The sequence below is a fragment of the Falco punctatus genome, assembly GCF_963210335.1.
Source record: "Falco punctatus genome assembly, chromosome: 11".
NCBI lineage: Eukaryota > Metazoa > Chordata > Aves > Falconiformes > Falconidae > Falco > Falco punctatus.
This window is the reverse complement of record NC_137591.1, coordinates 5,709,656-5,726,003: the sequence shown is the minus strand read 5'-3', so window position 1 is coordinate 5,726,003 and position 16,348 is coordinate 5,709,656. Positions and strand designations below refer to the sequence as shown.

The following is a 16,348-nucleotide window of genomic DNA, read 5'->3' as shown; positions in this document are numbered from 1 at the left end:
CACTGCTGTCCCATTAAGATACGTTTGCTAAGGCTGGACTTAGACCTGCCATTGCAGAACAAGGTAAATAAAAGTGAAATCCAAAGGGGGCCAAGTTCTGCCCCTTCCAATGCCACTGGGAAGTATCAAGCCTCATAAATCTTCAGGTTATTAAAAGATATTGGCTGATATATGCCATCCTGGTACAGCATTTGTACCTCAGTCTGGGTGTCCAGATCGATGCAGACCAGGAGGGTCATCCCTCAAGCCCATACCTTGGTGACCCGCAGGGTAGGAAGCTCCATGGGCATGGACCCGTTCCTGGCATCCCAAATCCCTCGGGGTCAGATGCCTTCAGTTTGCCAACAGCCTTCAACTCCACTCTGTTTTTAACCAGCATCTGTGCTACTGCCAGGTTTCACAACCCTGGTGTTTCTCCTTAATTTAATTTAGTTCACCTAAATCTTGCTGGCTCCTGATGTGATTAGAGGATTCCACTTTGTGTTATTACAAACCGGGGCGGAGGAGGTAAATTTAAAATGACAAGCTTACGACAAAAAGTTTGAAAATGCGACCTCCAGATCTCATTGGAAAGACCCAAACGCGCAAGCTGTAGGAAATGGCGCCTCTTGATTTAACCTGAAGATTTTTTGGAGGCCGAACCCCATGATTCGAAGGAGCCTGACGTAGGATTTGGGGACACCGGGGACTGGCAACAGCTTGTGTAAAGCCTCAGCTGTGCCTGCCTAGGGCCGGCCGTCCCTGTGCTCCAAAAGGAGGATAACAGCACCATCTGCTGCCCTCCCGCAGCACCTGCCCGGTCACCCCAACCCTCCGCTCCGCCGGGGCACCCCAGCACCGGGCCGGGGCTCCGCGCTGCCTGGGGACACAGCCCAGCACTGATGGGGAAACTGGAGAAAACCTGGACCGCACAAAGCGAGTGCGGCGTAAAGCAGCATCTTAATTACAAAAGACGCATGTTAATGACCAGAAACTCTAGCTCTGAATAATACACCTTCTCCCCAACTGGTGGCATTAAAAAGCGTTTCAATAGACCAGTATTTTCACATAGTTGCCTCAAATCCTTTCATGTGTTTATTAGCAGGGCCTTAAAGGGCTGGCTGTATAATTCACAATTTCTACCGGGCAGGCATTTTCACCGTCAACAACAGTTAATGAAAGAGGTGGTACATCGCTGCTCGTTCCAAACCCGGTAAAATCCGGGTCTGTGCTCCGCGCTGGCAAGCTCCCAGAAGTTTGTTTGAAAGTCAAGAATGTGCCATGGTTTAATTACGCTTCTAGGTCAGGATCTAAATGAAAGCCCCGTTATAAACAGCAGTCTCAGAGGAAAGGTCCACACACGAGTTTTTAGCCCCGAATTGATTACCGGTTAACTCGGGGTAGTTAACACTTCTGTAATGTCTGGGCTGGACACTTCCCAGATGTTTGTTGCAGGATACAAACATTTGTGGTTGATAATGTAAGCAGGTACACCTACAATTTTTCAGCCTGGACTGATTTCTGCTTGCAAACCATCTCAATAACCTGGCTGAAAAGGCTCAGCACCCAAATGAAATGTTGAAGAAAAAAAATAAAAATAAATGTATCTTTTTCCATGTCTACACCAAATCATTTTACGGGCCACCTGATAGCTTTTGGCATCGCCTTCAGAGTGTCAGGCCCCTGATGGTGAAGGTGGGTGTCGATGGGGCAAGTGCATGGCTGGCCACCCACGCTGCGGGGCAGCAGGGAAGGTGATGCTGAGCCGAGGAGCAGCCTTGTAGGCGGCGTGCATGGGCTTGTATCTTCTGAACACCAGCCAAGACGCTGCTCTGATGGGTTGGTACTGGAGGGGCCTGGGCGTGTAACTGGGGAAGCAGGGAGAGGCTTCTGAAAGACATCTTAAGCAAAACGTATATGGAGCAATGGTGGGGCTCATCAAGAGATAAAACACTGCAGGAAAAAAGCAAAGCACACGGCCCCATGTGTGGAGATCTCTCTATCAACCCTGTCTTGCACAACTATATGACATGAAAATGGAGGCGTGCCAGGGAGGAGCTCCAACACCCCTCTCCCTGCTGCTGCTGCCTCACATGAGTTGCAAGGGTCAGGGCATGTATTTGTATACAATGCAGGAGTCCCTGGGCTTATCTGCTTGCAGGTCTCTATCTTGATAATTCATTGTCAGTGATCCTGAAGTATTTAAATGTGTTTGCAAGGGCCAAGCTGGACCCTCCCCAAATATTTGTTTCAGCACACAAGCTGGATTTGCTGTAACCCCGGCCATCCCTGCCTTGGTGCTCGAAGCCACGCAACGGCCGGGGGGCATAAGGGGGCTGCACAGCCCGGTTCTGCCACCGAGGAGCTTTCCTCCACCTGCACGGAAGCTGCAAAGGAGCCGCTCACAACAAAATGGGGAGAAAATAGTTTTTTCAGGGATAGCACTGCAGTGCTATGGCCTGAGCAAGGGTGACAAAATTTAGAGGGTTATGCTGCAGAAGCCCCAGAGCGGGAGGGGGCTGCAGGACCGCAATGTCCCTGTGGGATCCACACCCTGCACCAAGTATTCAAGGGGCACAGCACACAGAAATCTCACCAACAGCCTTCAAGGCCTGCTCTTTGCTCCCATTTATCTTATCTAGCACTCCACTGAAGTATGGATTTACATAATACATACCTAATATATTAATGTTCCTATTCATCGAGAGGGTCTCGACACTGTTTTCTTTGAAAGTCTGGCCAAAAATGATCAAGCTCCTTACAACAGAAGATGGTTTTATAATTCTGAAAAGGATTTTTCATTTTTCTCCCTGGTTTGTATTCGAGCACTTTCACACAGGCTGTTTGATACTGTGATAGCACCAGCACCAACATCTCAGGAGCTGTAGGACCCATGGTTTGGGTTAGTAGCACGTTACAAAACTACAGCACCCAAATTGCAGTATGAAACATTTGGTTCACACCATCTCTGTAGCTACAATATTTTCCCAAATTATCTTGCAATATAGCCTTTTAATAGCTAGAACCAGTCAAGCCAAGCTCACTCCCACTTGTCACACACATTTCAGTTAAATGCCTACCTTTTTTTTTTCCTTCAGTGCACAACCCTCCTTTCCCATTTCACTTTTCTGTGCCAGTTAAATTTTTCTTGGGACGCTGGATTTTAAAAGGATGAAGAAATGTCTATAAAGAAGAAAAGCCACCAAAAGAAACGGTGCTTGTGGTAGGGTATTGCCCGTCATACAGCTCACATGACTTTACAAATGCATGCAAGCTGCCTTGCAGACCACAGCAAACAGCCACTAGAAGGATGCTATTTTCTCTGTAAAGCTATGCAGATTCACTGCAATAATCTAGCCTATCTTTTGCTTTATTTTGAAAGGGCTAAAGGAATATTTGCTTTTATATGAATGTTTGGGTGTAACTTCTTCTAGCCAAAGGCAGACAAAGAGAAATGAGAAGTACATTATCCATTTTATTTTGAATAGTGATAATGATCAGACCTTGGAACAAACCATCGGGTTAGAGGTTGATCTTTCCACCTTCATATTGTGCCTTTATAGAAGACATGTTGTAGCTGAACACAAAGTCTTGGGCTCAATACAGGGGAGGATGAAGTTAGGTGGCTTGAGCTATCCAGAGACTGAGACTACAGCATTAATGCTTTCTTCTGATCTTCAAAATCTGCAAATTTGCTCTGAACCAGGGATTATGAAATAACAAAGAGTAAATCCCTTTAAAATTGCCAGTAAATGTCAGGAAATACACTTTAAACACACACAGACACAGGTTCACTGACAGTTGTTGCACAATAGATCACAAATATCTCGCATGCTCCATCATGGGCCCCTTTATCTTCTTTATCCAGCACTGCCAACACCAAACACTAAATCTCAAAATCCTTCTGTTTCCAAACCCCGAGTCTGTTCTGAAACACTGAGATTCAAAAATGAAAGAAAAAGAACCTCCAAAGCAGTGCATTTTGAGTACCCATTTTATCTGTCTCCATCTGCCCGCCTTCCCCCAGCCACGCGCCCGCGTTCACAGCCCTCTTGCTTTTAGCGAAGCCTTGTGACACCAGCTGCTCAGAAAGTGGAGCAAAACACCAACCGCGTGGTGACTTCTGGGGTAAACAAACCCAAGGCCAAAAGAACAAATTGCACAAGTCTGATGAGGAACCATTTCAATCTGGTTTTGCTTTCATCTTCTTTTCAGGGACTGCCAGCCTGGGTGGCTTTGCGACCATGTGCTTGTGTCCACATGGGCCTGAGCACCTGGTAAGTGACCCAAAAAATACTGGTAGGTCACAACGTGCATTAAGGAACCCAGCCCTGATTTTAGTCTTTCCTACTGGACTTTGATGAAAAGCTCCCGATAGTGGTCCTCCAAGAGAAAACAAGATCTTTTCCTATTTCTTGACCCATTCTTGGTCACTTTTTCCATACTCAGCACCTTGCTGTCACAACCTGAGAAGCTCTTGCTCTCTCTATTACACACCCCATCTGAAGGTGAGAGAGAGAACAGAGCAAAACAGAAAAAGAGACATGCAAATTAGCGCAATACTTAAACTCACAGGAAAAATAATTCCATAAAAGGGGAATCACGCTTTCTAAAATAGCTTGGCACCAGGCTGTAACAAGAGACCCTTTTGCTGATGCCAGCCAAGGAGGGTGAGCACAACATGACCGCCTGCCCTTACAAGAACTCAGCCCGGACAAGGCAGAGGTTCCTCAGCTGCCACTGCCTGCTTAATCCCATTGATCTGAAAAGAAAGCAATAAACAGCACCTCGCTTCAAAAGTTTCACGGTCCACAGAAATGAAACCTGGCCAGTCCAAAAGGCTATTATTACCGTGCCTTCTTGTGCAGATATGATCTCGAGAAAAACACACATCTAGGTCTAATAATAACAAATAATAAAGCTATTCATACAGCCTGCTGCTTACATGATGGCAATTTCCCCATAATTGCAGGTAAAAGAAACGGGCACACAAACAGCAGTCTGTAGTAACTCTGGGCTACCCAGGGCTCGCGTTGAAGCTATTTCTTGTAGGTACATATACTTTTGGGAAGAAAACTATTTCAGACTCCAACCGAACCTGGTTAAAGCCCTGCTGCATCCCTGCCTGGAGCAGTACTCACACCAGAAAAACACAAGGGGGGTGAGGGGGGGAGGAAAGCATGAGCACAAAGGTGTTTCAGAGGGAAAATGGTTTCTGGGCGTTGATGAGACCCAGCCCCTTTTGGTGCTGGACCCTCAGGCAGTGGTGCAACCGTCGAACCCCAACAGCTCCCGCCACGCGAATCACAAGACCAACGCACACCCAGGAGTGCACGCCTGCCATTAGCAAGTGGGGAAATGGAGCACCTGCCCCCCCTTGGCTCCCTGGCAGGCTGCGGGGTGCTGCAGACACTTGCTCCGGTACGGTGCAGGCAGGGCAGCGGGGCTCTGCGGGCAGCCCGGGAGGGATGCTGCAGCCCTCAGAGCCCTCGGATCCTCTAGAGAGGGAGTGGAAAGGCTCAGGACAGCCAGCCATAATCACCTCCAGCATGAGTTGGGACCTGTAACTCACATTCCTCCTAACCAGGGACGGGACACAAGGAAACGATAATTGCACAGCGCTCATTAAGTTGTTAAACCCAAGGTCACCTGCAGCTTGCAAACAGGGCAGGGAGGGAGCGTCATGTGCCTCCCGTGGCTCCAGCACCTCCGGGCAGCCACACACAGCTGCTTACTCATTTTGGCATCTCGTCTGGCTCCTCACACCTCTGCATGCACCTCTGTGCTGCCCACATCGGCGCCTTCGAAGCCCAGCTTGGGTGCTGGCTCCTAGCCCCAAGTACCAAACCAGAGCTGAACCACAGGGCCAAGCACAGCGGCCTCTCCCAAAGAGCTGGTTCATGGCTGCTGCTTATTTGAGAGATGATAAAAGCAAATATTTTGATACCCAAGCTGGGGGTCTAATCCTGCGTGGAGCTGAAGTTGAACGCTCCCTCCCAGGAGGACACAGACATGGGATGGGGAGAGATGCTGAACACTGTCCCTCCTCACTCCATGCCAGCGGAAAGACACCTTCAAGGTAAAGAAGGAAAACCACCCAGGTAAGAGCAATCTCTTGTGGTGCTTCTGCTTCCTTCCAAAGCCCATGAATGGCCCAGGGGTAGCCCAGCCTGGCTTATTTAGAAAACAAGGTGGATGAAACAAAGATAATTCCCTCATTAGGAACTTTTTCCAGTTTAAAACAGCTGCATTTCCAGTCACCTGCAGCTGTCCCCAGGCTGCACACCTTAGTGGACACCAAGGGATGGCACATGAACAGACAGTAATGTATGCTGCATGGTGCGCAACTGAGCACCCACGAGGCTGGTAGCATTCAGGGGAAAAAAAAAATACACCCATGCTGGCTTCAATGCACCTTGACTTGTGGATGATGCCTTTGCTTTCAGCCCATCACATTATTTTCCTGCCCATGTGGACCAGCACTCGGCTGAGACAGTGGAGCAGACCTCAGAGTGAGCTGTACTCCAGCAGGATGGCAGCAGGAACTGGAGAAAGTCTATCTCCTTGGCCCTGTGGTTTTTTCCCCATCCAGATGGCATCCTCGGTTTTGGATCCAGCTGCAATTGTAATTTCAGAGGCCAGGACTGCGTTCGGGAGCCCAAATCTCACCCTTGGAGGCCACCTAGTGCTCAGTGCTGAGGGCAGGGGAGCCCCGCGGGTGCTGGGAGCTGCTGGGGGGGAGCTCATCACTCTTCTTCCAGGGGCTGCAGCCACCCTTCTGCGGGTGGCTCCCACCAGACTTCATTTCCCAAGATCTCGCTGAAAATCACCTGTGATTTGGTTTGATAAAGCTTCTTCCTATCGTTTCTTTCTCTACCTTTTTTTTTTTTTTTTTTTTTTTGTGTCTCTCTGTAATGCTGTAGAATTTCAGGAATAAACAGCCACGTGGCAGCACAGAGTTATTCAGAGGATAACATCTGCTGGAGCCATCCAAAATCTGTTTCCAAACAGTGGAAAGAAAACGTTTCCTTGAAGTGCCAGTCCATCAGATTTACGGGAGAGGGCTGCCGTAGGGTGGGAAGCGCCTAGTTCTCTTCATCTGGCTGCAAAGTGAATCCAAATGGCTCATGTGGACACAGCTCCCTCTTCAGTGGGCAGCATGGATCCCATGCGGGGCTGTCCTCCTGCTTTTGAGGGAAAGCTTGGGTAGATTTTCATGAGCCAACATGGTGAAATCAAACACAAGAACTTCCTTCATGGAATACACGAGGTGCAGGGCAGGCAGAGGGAAAACAGGTAGAAAACAGCCTGGCAGTTAAGAAACAGCAATAGAACTTGCTATCAGAAATTAGGAATGCATAAGGGAAAACAACACTAAAATTTCATATGCATATGCAACTTCTTTCAAACGACCTCTTTGTACTCTTCTTGCCAGAAGCTAGTTTTACCTGTTTCTACTATTTTTATTCTTTTCTTGCTGTATTTCCTCATGCATAAAGAGCTTACAGTGTTAGCACAACCTGCAGCCACAGGTGCTTGAATTGGCCCATCACATGCCAAGCACCCCTGCCCCACAGCTGGGCACCCAGCAAACGCCACATGCCTTGTCTCCTCCTGCACCCTGCAGAGATGGGTTTGGGTTTCAGGGGATGAGCCACCCCACTGAAGAGTTATGGCTTATCCCAGCGCCAGGGTATGGGGCTGAGGATCCTCAGTCCAAGGTTGAGATTCACACGTCCTAAGGATGACGGCGGTGTATTTTACCCAGACTCCAGCACTACCACTTTGTCCACTTCCCAGCACTGCTGGTCATGATTTTCCTGCATGATCTCTACAGAACAGCCATCCCGCTGGGAGGTCCAGCACGTGCCAGCCCATAATGTCCCTCCACCACCCAGTCTCAGTCCCCAAAAGCATCACAAGATGCCCTGAGGCTAGAAACCTCCCTCCTCCTCCACAGCCCCTTTCCAAAAGCCCAGGGACCTCCTGCTCAACGTGTCCCCAGTGCATCGCAGCCCTGTGGCTCCCAAGAGCTAGCTCAGGTCTGTCTCACCAAGCCCAGGTCTCACCTCTGCACTGCAATGTAGACATATCCTCAGGGCATGTCTATTCACCAGGCTTGGGCTGCTCTGCTCCTGCTCAGAGCTGGCAGGGTGCAAGTCGGGTCTGGTTTGGAAGCTGCAGAGTGGCGTTACAGTGCAAAGCCAGCCGAATTTGCCTGGGCACCGCGCCACGCTGAAGCGGCTCTACAGCACACATCCAGCTCGGGGCAAAAGCAGCGGAGGCTGTGCAGACCTGCTCCTCCAAAGCCTCCTGCTCTGGCTCCCAGCTCCCCTTCACCACCACTCTCCAGGAGCTGTGCCGCATTCCCATGCACAGCTAATCCTGCTTTATTCTGCCTCCGACGGCATCTCCCCCTCCCAAAGGTGGCATGTCCTTGCTCTTGCTGCCCCGAGGCCATCAGGACCGTTGCATCTCAGTACCCTTGGGGTAACGCATGGCTCCTGCTGGAGTCGTGCTCCCATTTCAGAGGCGCAGGGACCAAGCCTGGTCTGGGAGAAGCTAAAATGATTCACTTTGCAGGCTCGCTTGCTGTTGAATTAATTCCCTTTTTTTCATCTGCAATTTCAAATGGTGCAATTTTGAGATCAAAGCCCTTCCCCTGCTCTAATGGCTTGGTGTAAGTCTAGCCTTCACACGTACGGGAGCCTCTGCCTCAAGGAAAGATGTGAGACTCAATCTCAGCCAACATGAACCAATTCACAGAAGACAAACTGGGCTAAATTTTGCTCTCACTCATACCCATCCAAATTTAATTGGCTTTAATGTGGGAAGAGGCTATGTACTCAACTGATCTTAGTTAGATCAGGCCCATCCCTGCTATGCATTTAAGAAAACCCATTGGATGGTGCTGCCTGTGAAATAACTGCAATTAACCCTGGCCTGAGGTGAGAAAGAGTAGCTGGAGAGTGTGCTGCATGGACAAACAGCCAGGAGAACGTGAGGCAGGGGGCTGCTGCATCCTTCTGCCCAGAGGAAGGGTGCTTGTGTTGGGCTTCCTGAGCAATACTCAGCTTAAAGTTTGATCAGAGATGCTATTTACACTTACCCGGTTTTCCTCAACATACTACAAATAGCCCCACATGTATCCTTTCCTCCCCCGTTTCAACACTGCTATTCTGCAGGACAGGAGGCGGTTAAATGGAGCTCAGAATGCATGGCTATGATAGAATCATAGAACAGTTTGGGTTGGAAGGGACCCTTAAAGGCCATCTAGTCCAGCCCCCCGCAGTGAGCAGGGACATCTTCAACTCAATCAGGTTGCTCAGAGCCCCATCCCCTGACCTCGAAGGTTTTCAGGGCTGGGGCATCTACCACCTCTCTGGGCAACCCATGCCAGTGTTTCACCACCTTCATCATAAGAAAAATTATTACTTATATCTAGTCTGCATCTACCCTCTTCTAGGTTAAAGCCATGACTCCTTGTCCTATTGCTACAGGCCCTGATAAAAAGTCTGTCCCCATCTTTCTTATAAGCCCCCATCTAAGGGAAAGCAGGACTCCACTCAGGTGGAGTTGCTGGTAGATGTTGCCCAACATCATTCAACGCACCAGGAACTGGAAAGCCTGCACTTGGGACAGCTGCCAATGTTTAATATAAGGTGAATTTGTACAGAAGGGTACCGGGACTTCATTTTGTTGGTTTAGACCTGTCATAGTAAATCTCGGCTTAAATTGATTTATTGCTTTGCTATAAAATGAAGCAAAATCCAAAAAAGTCCAAAAGAAACACAACAGCTTGTTGTCCTTTTCCCTCCGAGCAGTGGGTCTGTACCACCATGCTGGGCAGGAAAACAACAGGGCAAGGACAGAACCAGTCACACCAGTCATATCTGAATGTAAACACACTCTCTATAGGGCATGGATGAAATCCCCAGCCCAAGGGCACAGGAGAGCTTAAGGTTGTGGTAGCTGAACCTGCTCTCCAGGCTTAGCTGTCCCTTTGAACATGGTCCCTCGGCAGCCTGCAGACCCCTAAGTGATGCCCTCTCTCCCCTGGGTGCCGGCTGAGGCCATGCTGGAGCAAGCCTTGAATAACCCCCGTGCCAACCACCTCAGTCACTTGCTCATTTGATTTTTCCTTGAGACAAAACACTTTGCTGCTGCTGCTGCTCCATAGCAATGCAACGGGCTGGGCCCTCCTGGAGCTGCAGTCCAGCTTCTCCTCCCCCCCTCCTGGTCCTTTCTGTGTCACCCTGCCCGGTGGCACTGCTGGTTTAGAAGACTGCTCAGGTCATGCATTTTGTCAGAGCCAGGCGGGATCTGTCCCCGACGCGTGACAGCTCATGAATCACTGTGAGTTGGGAGGAAACCTGCTTCCCTCGAATTTGAAATCAGCTGAGTCTTTTTCTCATAGACCCACTCCATCATTCCTCAGTTACCAAAAAAAAAAAAAAAAAAAAAAAAAGACACACATTTCATTCAAAGGCTCACACATTTCATTCTCTCACGTCAACCAACAACCAGAAGCACCACACTGAACGGGGTCTCTTTTCCTATTAGAAACTGTAAGTATATTTGTTGTGCACAAGGCCATTTGATGTATGCACTGCTGATAAAACACAGGCTGCAGTTTAGCTGATCAATACAACAGTCCCGTTCAAAGCCCCTCTGGGCAAAGGGTTCCTTGATGTTGAATGTTTCCTTATCTAATCTTTCATACCTCGTCAATTCTTCATTTAAAACACTGATAATTAAAAATACAGAAGGGAACGATCACAAGGAGAGCTTAAAGAGCTTTAACAATGTATTTGAAATAATAATAGCATTACATTACAGGGAACAACATCTTCTTATTAACTAACTGCTGTGCAATAGTGCCAAGGGATCCCAAGCAATGGCTCAAAATGGGAGGTGTCCCTGGGACTAGATGATCTTTAAGTTCCCTTCCAACCCAAACTGTTCTAGGATGCTATGAAACACCCTCTGCATTAGGTGTTATGCAAGGACAAAAGCTGCTATAAAAAGTGTACTAACTCCCTGCAGAATGCGAAAGGCAGCCTAGCAGATGTTCACATCTTCACTTGCCGAGACAGATCCTGAAGTTTTTTCTTAGTTCATACTGAATTCCAAAGGTTGATAAAATGTTGCCTGAACTAAGGCTTTAGGAGCATTCTTCTTCAAGCTACTCTGCATTTTACAATGAAAGATTTGCATCAGATGATACATCAGTTAAAAATAACTTGGAAATGTCAAGCAATCCTAAGTACATGTCCCACAGGTCTGCATGTCTTGAATACTGAAAAGCCTCCCATTCACGCATTAAGTGACAAGCCTCACCTCTGCCACTGGAAACAGCATATGCAATGCCTTCTGTTTTGATAGGGGAGTTATTTTGCAATAAAATTGTCCTAATAGACACTGCTCAGTGTTTATATTAAAGGCAGCAGACCAAAACCCTCTGATTTGCAGCTGGAGTAAAATGGGATTTGAGGCTGGTTCCTGTGGGGTTTTTTCTTAGGAGTCCTGCAACAACCCTGTAGAAAATCTACAGTTACCAGCTTCATCCTTCATAAAAATAGAAAAGCTAGCATTTGGCATGAAATGAGGAACAAGCAGCAAGGGCTCAAGACTTTCAGCTGTGAGTACCACAAACCCCCCACACACTTTCTTCGCTACGGCTCAAGAAGCACCAGGGCTGCCTTAAGACTATGAATTGCCTCTACTTCACGTGGAGGTCCAAGAGTATCTTGCATCATGACCCTCTGTAAAGGGCTAGTTGCTACAAATGAAGAGAGGTGGAATTGAAAGCATACCTGGATGTTGCAGCTACTCTGCAAGACAAAAGAAATCGGTAATGTCATACGCAGTTCAGTATAAAGATCCGGCCATCCAGAGTCATTTCACTGCACTGGGATGAGTCCGAGTTCTATTTCTTCTTTTAGCCACAGTACAGCAAAATCAGCTCACTTAAACAACTGGACAGGAACCCCTATACAATAGCCCCAATGTGCCTTTAATTGCAAAAATAGTCATTAGCCAATAATCTCATCTACCATTACTCATCTGTATAGTCCCAATCACTTTAGCAAGGAGGGAAAGCAGCAGCCATCATTTACGGGGAGAATACAATTGAAATGAGTATAATTCCTCAATTAATCAAAAAGTCATCATAAACATCCTGTGAAATTACAAAAAAAAGAAGACATCTTAGCTCAGCAATGAAGCTCTGTTGGTCTCATTCCTTTACATTAAAAAAAAAAAAGAAAAAAAAAACAAACAGAAAAGCATGACAGCCTAACTGTCCAGAAGCTTTCTCCAAGCTTCACATTACTTTCTCCTTTCCATCCTGCCCCCAGCATGTCTTTGGGAGGCACTTATGGCCACACTTCTCACACCCATCCTCGCCAAAAGATGCTCAGCAGCAGAGGGCTGTCCCAGCTCTTCCTCACAGGAGCTGAGGATGCGGACAGAGTAGGAGGCCACTCAGCAGAAAGTCTCCTCACAAGTGGAAAGAACCCACCTAAGACTTCATGATCTCAAAAATGCAGGAATCAGAGCTGAAGGTCAAAACTACTTGTAAGAATAAATAGCTATTCATTTTTTACCAGGATTTGAGCGATCAAAGGATGGAAATACATTGGGAGGAAAAGGAAACAAAGTTAGAGGGATAAAGGCAAGGCATGAGCACAGTCCGGGGCTGTCCTTCAGAGGGCAGGACAGAATAGACTATTTCAGTTGTAAAGGACTGAAACAATCATCTAGTCCAACTGTGACCACTTCAGGGCTGACCAAAAGTTAAAGCATGTTGTTAAGGACATTGTCCAAATGCTTCCTAAGCACTGACAGGTGTGGAGCATCAGTCACCTCTGTAGGAAACCTGTTCCAGTGTTTGACCATCCTCTTGGCAAAAAAATGCTTCCTAATGTCCAGTCCAAAGCTCCCCTGGTGCAACTTTGAACCATTCCCACGTGACCTCCCACTGGATCCCAGGGAGAAGAGCTCAGCACCTCCCTCTCCACGTCCCCTCCTCAGGAAGCTGCAGAGAGCAACGAGGTCACCCCTCAGCCTCCTTTTCTCCAAACCGGACAGGCCCAAAGTCCTTAGACTCTATAAAGAAAACAAAGAACAAAGACTTACAGAAAGCATGGTCAAGTGAAGGAACAAAGAGCATGAGCCGGAGGTCAGAGAACTGAGATGCCACAAACGGTGAGGAAGTCAACAAATAAACCAGCCCTTGGCAGTCGGACACCTGAATTTTTTGAGCTAATCCCTCTACTTTCACTTGCCCTGACAGAGTCGGTGCCTGGAACAGAATTTGAGACACAGGCAGGATAAGGGAAAGGCACATCAGAGGTGGTGAAAAGGATTAGAAGCTGCATTTTTTTCCCCTCTATAACCTCTAACATTTTATAGCTTCACCTCAACAGAGTACGCGATCGCACATGGTATAACCTTCGGGAGGCAAGTTTGCAGGTTGTCCTACACGACTTGCTGTCAATCGCTGTATAAATCATTGCACTCTTGATTTTTCTCATGCTTGTATTCCAAATTAGACTTTCTCAGCAAAGCTGCTGTTCAATCTCAAGGAGGGTTAAATGGTTTTCCAGCTGATCCTTGGCCACAGTTTCTTTCAACTCAGCTCAAAATAAGGGCCAAATCCAAGCTTGGCTCTGCGCCATCTGTTTTCAGTATTACTTGATAAGTTCCTTTTGTCTGGAAAAGCCTTCAGATTTATCTTCCACTTTTCCCCCATACAGAGATAACAGGCAAATCACAAGCACCTTTGCTGAACATGTGCGACTCAGATGGTCGTGAAACGTAGCTGGGCTCCGCTTCCACACCCCGATTTACAAGACCTGAAGTCATTTGTTGTTTCCTACTAGTGAGGCATGCCAGCCCGGTCCAGATATATCAGTAAGGGACTTAACGAGACATCAATTTGTTACTGATTAAGCTTCACCACTGCAATCGCTGGGCTGCACAGCAATACATGTTGGTGTAGAGCTCTCCAGGGAAGTTCATGAGATTCCACCTACATCTGTCTATTCCAGATTTTTCCTCCCAGCCCAGCAAACTTGGCAAAAACATTCTGATTTCTGCTTAAGCGGGTTGTGAAAAAGTAACATTCTCATCTGGGAGCAGGTCTCCAAAGACTTCTGTGGAGGATGCGAGCACGGCTCCCACGGTCGGGCTAGCCCCAAGGCTCACGTCTGAGAGGGCATCCTCAGCCTGGAAGTGCTCCACAGCCTCAGCAGAGCAAAGTGGTTTAAACTAGCATGGCTGATTCAAGGAAATGATAAAACCAGATTAGGAGATCTAATCTCTAGGCAGCAGGAAGAGGTGATGGGAAGGCCAGCTGTGAAAATTGCTTTCATTTACACAATGCACAAGAATGGGCCAAAAAATGCTACTGTATGATGATGTCCTGTGCTGTATCACATGAGTTGGTCAGAAAACATTTGCAGGATTATTACAATGTATAATTTCTCAGATTAATCAGGAAACTCCTGATATATCACACGCTGAAATCCATGGGAAAAAGCCAACCGCTTTCAGCATGCATTGGAAGAAACCAGAAAAATTATACTAATGCACAAACTTGCAATAGGACACAAGTAAAATGATATCCCTGCTTATAAAAGCAGTCATATCAAGCAGACTGTAAAATTAAACTGATGCACTAACAGGCAATACAGCCTAAGCAAAAAATGATATCCCTAGCTATCTACTAATACTGTCGCATACATCAAGTGGGCATGATTAGTGTGTTACGAGGCTGTTACTTAGGCACACAAAATATAGCCAAAAGATTATTATTTCTCATGAAAGAGGTTTTGGGTTGTTGTTTCTTTTTTTTTTTTTTAAGACAGACAGTCACATTTAGGTTTATTTTTGCAATACACTGCTATTAAAGAAAGCATTGTATAGAGGTGAACTCAGAAGCCTCAGAATGAGGGAAAACACCCTTTATTATGCATGATTTGTGGTTTATCTTCTGCTCAGTAAAATATGAATAACATCCCTTTGGTAAGGCCCTAATGCATTAACATTTTTACATGGCAGTAAAACACACAGATTGGAAAGGAATGCAACTCACAAGCACCACAAGTCAGCGTTTACACAGGTTTTAAGGGCTTTGACACAACAATCAGGTTGCTGCACGGTGTTACCCTGCTTTGGTTGATGGATAGTTGCTACCCGTGTAAGATCACAGAACAGTCAGGGTTGGAAGGGACCTCTGGAGATCATCTGGTCCATTCCCAAGATGTTTCACCCCCGTATGGAAGCAAGGTACCTGCAGGCAGCTTGCTCCATCAGCGCCAGGGAAAGCCTGGGCACACAGAGAACAAGAGCTTCTTTGACAATGGTAACTTGTATTAAAGCCTTTAGCAATTATTTCTCATCAAAGCCTCTAGATAATTAAGTCCTCTTTCCAAATGAGTGCAACAGTTCATGCACGTTTCCCACTGCTGCCTTGTTAAGCTGGGTGACCTACATGAACGATGCTGCAGCCTCGGACAAGGCTCCATCTCACAGACACACCAAAACGTCAGTCGTACAATCACTCCTGAGCATCTGCTTTGTGGCTGCCCTGGCACAACCATTACAGGCACTGAGCTTTTCATCCTTGAAGACGATCCCACCAGGACTAATGTGTACAATGCGGGGAATGTTCACTTTTTCCTACCAGCCAGCAAAAATCTGAATTTCTACACTGTAGATCCAGGTGCAAAGGCACTGATGGCCCTTCGGCTAGTTTTCCATCTCTAGGAGGCTCTGTTATTTACATTTGATCTGGCTGGGATCCAAGCTAATGCAATAGAAGTGAACAATCTTTACTGCTCTTGCAAATAAATCGAGCCATCCTGTTGCCATGTCATACAAATTCATACGGTGAGATTTGCTCTGCGTTTCACCTCTCCTTGCCGTGTATAGGTCTAGGAATATAAGAGAGATCATTCAATGAATGTCTGCAACTTGCATCTACTCCATCTTAATAACACCACAGCCTACATATAACTAGATGTCCCTCTCCCCCCTACCCCAGACACATTTTCTCGATTCACCTTCAAAATCTGAGTGGGTTAGATTTTACATTTATCCAGATTTCCACCCCACACCCCACCCCCACCCCACCCCACCCCCGACTGCTGGCTGCCACATGGCTTGAATACAGACACACAAACTGGCTGCAAGGGTCCCGACATGCCCACGGCCACCCAGGCACTGTGAGAGCCCTTTCCTCCAGGAAAGTGACCCCTCTGCCACTGCTGACTCTGGATATCCAAAATGACTCTGGCTTTTCTCTCAAAAGGATGTTTGCAGTTGGGGGAGAAGAGAAGCAGCTTGATTTATGCTCTCTCAG

At 47.2% G+C, this 16,348-nt stretch overlaps 1 protein-coding gene across 1 annotated transcript in view; it reads right to left on the bottom strand.

The window, feature by feature from the left end:
- The window catches only part of FYB2 (FYN binding protein 2), a 525,108-nt gene that overhangs the window by 443,164 nt on the left and 65,596 nt on the right, over window positions 1-16,348 (bottom strand). The gene's annotated exons all lie outside the window — the stretch shown is intronic.